We start from the raw sequence: 5465 nt of genomic DNA, 5'->3' as shown, positions 1-5465 counted from the left end.
TTGAGTTATTCTTCTATGCTCTCAAGTCATTTTAGTATCAGGTGTTGGAGCCTCCCTGCCCCGTATTCCTTTCATTGCTGCGCCCACTCCTCAGAGCTCGCACCTGCATTTTCTTTCTCTTTTTTTCTAAAAAGTCACCTTTTCAATGACGCCTTTCCAGCCATTTTATCTAAAATGTCAATAAGTCCCTTCTCCTTCCCCCAGAATCTCCCCCTGCGTCCCTGACTTTATCTCTCTCATTAGCACTTAATCACTGATGAAGTTACCATATATTTTACTTATCTGTCTTATTTATGTTTTGTCTCTTCCACCAGCCTATAAGCTCCACGAGAGCAGAGATTTTAATCTATCTTGTTCACTGCTTTTTCCCCAGCTTTTAGAAGAATGCCCATTTCATAGTAGGCGTGCAATAAAAATTTGTTCACGGAATGAATGAATGAATGAATGAAACAGGCCATGACCTCTCAAAGCGGGAAGCTTTGAGTAGTAGAGCTCAAAGAGTCAGTTTTATTTATGAGAATCACTTTATTTTTTTTTTTTTTTCGAGACGGAGTCTCACTCTGTCTCCCAGGCTGGAGTGCAGTTGCCCAATCTCAGTTCGCTGCAACCTCCACCTCTCGGGTTCAAGCGATTCTCCTGCCTCAGCCTCCCGAGTAGCTGGGACTACAGGCACATGCCATCGTGCCTGGCTAATTTTTTGTGTTTTTACTAGAGACAGCGTTTCACAGTGTTAGCCAGGATGGTCTCAACATCCTGACCTTGTGATTCAGCCGCCTCAGCCTCCCAAAGTGCTGGGATTATAGGCATGAGCCTTGTTTGAGATATATATATTGTACTTTAGGTTCTGGGGTACATGTGCAAATCATGCAGGATTGTTGCATAGGCAATGTGGTTTGCTGCCTCCATTCAATCCCCGCCACCTAAAACTAGCATTTCTCCCCATGTTATCCCTCCCCAACTTCCCCAACCCATGCTGTCCCTCCCCTATCCCTCCCAGCAGACCCCAATGTGTGATGCTCCCCTCCCTGTGTCCATGTGTTCTCATTGTTCAACACCTACCTATGAGTGAGAACATGTGGTGTTTGATTTTCTGTTCTTGTGTCAGTTTGCTGAGAATGATGGTTTCCAGATTCATCCATGTCATCTTTTTTTATGGCTGCATAGTATTCCATGGTGTATATGTGCCACATTTTCCTTGTCCAGTCTATCATCCATGGGCATTTGGGTTGGTTCTAGGTCTTTGCTATTGCAAACAGTGCCACATGAACATATGTGTGCATGTGTCTTTATAATAGAATGATTTATAATCATTTGGATATGTACCCAGTAATGGGATTGCTGGATCAAATGGAATTCTACTTCTAGGTCTTTGAAGAATCGTCACACCGTCTTCCACAATGGTTGAACTAATTTATACTCCCACCAACCATGTAAAAGTGTTCCTATTTCTCCACATCCTCTCCAGCATCTATTGTCTCCAGATTTTTTAATGATTGCCATTCTAACTGGCATGAGATGGTATCTCTATGTGGTTTTGATTTGCATTTCTCTATTGACCAGTGATGATGAGCGTTTTTTCATATGTTTGTTGGCCTCATATATGTCTTCTTTTGAAAAGTGTCTGTTCATATCCTTTGCCCACTTTTGAATGTGTTTGTTTGTTTGTTTTTCTTGTAAATCTGTTTTAGCTCTTTGTTGATTCTGGATATTAGCCCTTTGTCAGATGGGTAGATTGCAAAAATTTTTTCCCATTCCATTGGTTGCCAGTTCATTCTAATGTCGAATGATTGTTTCTTTTGCTGTGCAGAAGCTCTGGAGTTTAATTAAATCCCATTTGTCTATTTTGGCTTTTATTGCCAATGCTTTTGGTGTTTTAGTCATGAAGTCCTTGCCTATGCCTATGTCCTAACACCTAATGTTATGGTGTTAGATCTTATGTTTGAGTCTTTAATCCATCTGGAGTTAATTTTAGTGTAAAACAGGAAGAGGTCCAGTTTCTGTTTTCTGCACATGGCTAGACAGTTTTCCCAACATCATTAATTAAACAGGGAATCCTTTCCCCATTGCTTGTTTTGGTCAGGTTTGTCAAAGATCAGATGGTTGTAGATGTGTGGCATTGACTCTGAGGTCTCTGTTCTGTTCCATTTGTCAATATGCCTGTTTTCGTACCAGTACTGTGCTGTTTTGATTACCGTAGCATTGTAGTATAGTTTGAAGTCAGGTAGCGTGATGCCTCTAGCTTTGTTCTTTTTGCTTAGGATTGTCTTGGCTATGCAGGCTCTCTTTTGGTTTCATATGAAGTTTAAGGAGCTTTTTTCCAGTTTTGTGAAGAGGGTCTTTGGTAGCTTGATGGGGATAGCGTTGAATCTTTAAACTACTTTGGGCAGCATGGCCATTTTCACAATATTGACTCTTTCTCATTCTAGACATTTAAAACCTATATCGCAATTTAAATTTCAATGGTAAAAACAGTAGGTTTTAGAATTTTTTTGTGATCCTATATTAAAAGAAAAATTCTATTCCTTTTATCCAGTTTTTAATCATACCAGTGAGAATTAAAATTGTCAAATTTTCCAGTGGCAATTTCTCCACACCAGAAGGTAGTCATGACTCTCAAAGAAGAAACAATTTGGGGTTTTCCTGCCTTCAAAATGTTATCGAATCCTGTTTCTCTCACAGGCATTTGAAAAAGGTAGAAAATAAGAAATATTCCAATGAATGAAACATACCAAATGTCAGTAATATGCAAGAAATGGCTGTTAAAAAAAAGTTCAGTCTGTATATGCAAAGTAAGCAAGGAAATTCAGTCTTTCTTTTTTTCTTCTTTAAAAATCCATTACTCCTAAAAAATCTTTCCATAAAATTAGAAGTGAAAGACTAAAGGTCTTTTTTTTTTTTTTTTTTGAGACGGAGTCTTGCTCTGTCGCCAGGCTGGAGTGCAGTGGCGTGACCTTGGTTCATTGCAACCTCTGCCTCCCCAGTTCAAGCAATTCTCCTGCCTCAGCCTCCAGAGTAGCTGGGACTACAGGCATGTGCCACCACACCCAGCTAATTTTTGTATTATTTATTTATTTATTTTTAAGATGGGGTTTCATCATGTTGGTCAGGCTGGTCTTGAACTCCCGACCTCAGGTGATCCGCCCGCCTTGGCCTCCAAAGTGGTTGGATTACAGGTGTGAGCCACCATGCCCAGCAAGACTAAAGGTCAAGAAAGGGAAGAGAAGGAGAGGGAGCACACACAATTAACACACACAAAAAGTACAATTATACAAACTTAAGCAGTTTATAACAGACTGGGGTCATACTCCAAGATACCAAAGGCTAGTTGAAGAAATTCACCATTCCGTAGGAACTAGGGTTTGTATGGCTTCGTGAAGATCCATGAAGATTCACTGTCATGGAGCAAGTCCCCTTCCTCTTCCCACTCCAAATCCTGGTTTCTGCACCATGTCTTCACAGGGAGGGGCTCTCATTCCACCACCCAGCCCACCTCAAGGGCCTCCAGGTCCCCGAAGGTGATTATCTCGTCAGTCCCCTTCCTTGGCAGCTCGGGTCTTCTCTTCAACATTCAGGCAGACCTCACCTCTGAACATGATGGGCCTGTTGCTAAGGACCTTTTAAACAGGTCAGAATCATCAAACACAACAAAACCAAAATTGGGTAATTTCCCACCACTGTTAATGCTCATCTCCACCACATTCCCATAATTTTGAAAGAAATCTTTAAGCTCTGATTTGTCCACTTCATGAGACAGGTTGCCAATGAGGAGTTGGTGACTGTCAGGGTGTCTCACCATTCTTCGGGGTTCAATGTCAACTTGCTCAACCAGCATCACAGATTGGTCTGGGTCCCCTTTGGGGAGGAATATTTATTCTTTGTTCTCACGCTCTTTGATCCCTTTGAGGTCTTTGTGGTAGAATCTGAGATTCAGGCTTAGACTCTGGACAGGGCTGTGAAACTGGTACTTTACCAACATGAGGTGGTATCCACTCCACTGGGTGGAAGGCTCTTACTGGTCACAGACACCCAAGCAAGTGTCCTCAAGTCTTCCTGTACTGTCTGAGCTATATCTGCAGGTAATGGAGAAGAACTCTTCTGAGCATCCTCTGGAGCAGTTTCTTCTCATCCCGGCTCAGGCTTTTCCTCTTGGATTTCAGATGCAGGTGCTTGTTCTGGTTCCGGTTTAGGATCAGGCTCTGGTTCTGGTTTAGGATCAGGCTCTGGTTCAGCAACAGGCTCCTCTTAATGTTCTTCCATGTCATTACTGACAACTGCCTGACCATAGAAAGTTCCAGAATCATCAGGTACCACCTCAGGTGTTTGCTGTCTTTCTTTAGGTTCCTCTATTCTTCTTCAGACGCCTCTTGAGGTTCAGTGACAAACCCCCCAAAGGCCTCATCCTGGTATCGGAAGATATCATTGTGAACATAGGATTTATTTGCAACAGACCCCTCAGGAGCAAGGACAAACATCTGCGTAAATCTCCTCAAAGCCTGGTTGTTGTAGAAAGAAGCCCATTCACCTGGACTGCCACGCCATCATTTAGAGTGGCATGGGCATCCACATGGCGAATCTTGGTGTGGCATTTGGTGAAGTTTTGAGACATCACTTTCCTGTGGATTTCTTTCTGTCCGTAGACAGCATCTGCTGGCTTTCCATTTGAATCCAATCCCCCATGGACATAGGAAGAGTTCTTTCCATAAAATCTACGCAGTGTGTCTGGGGCCTGGTTCAGCAGTATGTAATACTGTCTTACAAATTCCACCTCGGCCAGCAGGGGACTAGGCTTCTCCATCACCACGGCTTTCGACAATTCAACCTGGGGGGATAAGAGTCAAATATGCCCAAATCCACGTGGCTAAGCTGGAGAGGAACTAGCTCTGCTCCATAGCACTGCGGATGGCAGAAACCCCTCATGCAATTGCTTCTGCTGAGCCTTGTTTTTTGACCAAGAAACGGAGGGAAGCTTTCCCTTATCTCTTACCTTACCCTGGAATCTTTTTTCTTTTCTTTTTGGTATTTTTTGTATTTCCCTCCTCTAATTGTTAGGAAACAATCGCTTCCTTGAAGGCACACCTGCCAGTGAGAAGAGCCTTTGCCCGGAATGCTTGGGCCAAAGCCTAGGTCCGAAGTAAGAATTCCCTTCCCAGGTCCCTTGGACCTCTTCAGCCACATAGAAAAGATGTCCAAGGGACCATGACTAGAAGGGTCAGAACTTTAGCCACTCTTCCCTGTACCCCAAATCTCTCTTCTTGTCACTAACTTTCTGTGCCCACATATGTGAGGACTGGTGAACAAAGGTGAGCAGGCACAAAGGGAATCTTGAACAACCTCCCCCTCCATAGTCTAAGAGCCACATAGTCTGGTAATCAGGGAATTGCAGATCTGGGAGAGAAGCACTCCTTCTGAGAGGAAGTCCGTTTTATTATCAGACATCTGTCTTCCTTGTAGATAGATAAAATTAA

General features: G+C 42.9%; 1 pseudogene; it reads right to left on the bottom strand.

The window, feature by feature from the left end:
- Positions 1 to 3428: 3428 nt before the first annotated feature.
- On the bottom strand, positions 3429 to 4828 carry LOC116552651 (annotated as a pseudogene).
- Positions 4829 to 5465: the final 637 nt, after the last annotated feature.

Source organism: Sapajus apella, unplaced genomic scaffold (assembly GCF_009761245.1).
Source record: "Sapajus apella isolate SASKATOON/1434 unplaced genomic scaffold, GSC_monkey_1.0 scaffold12, whole genome shotgun sequence".
Taxonomy (NCBI): Eukaryota; Metazoa; Chordata; class Mammalia; order Primates; family Cebidae; genus Sapajus; species Sapajus apella.
Note: the sequence above shows the minus strand (reverse complement) of the source record. Positions and strands in the feature narration are given on the sequence as shown.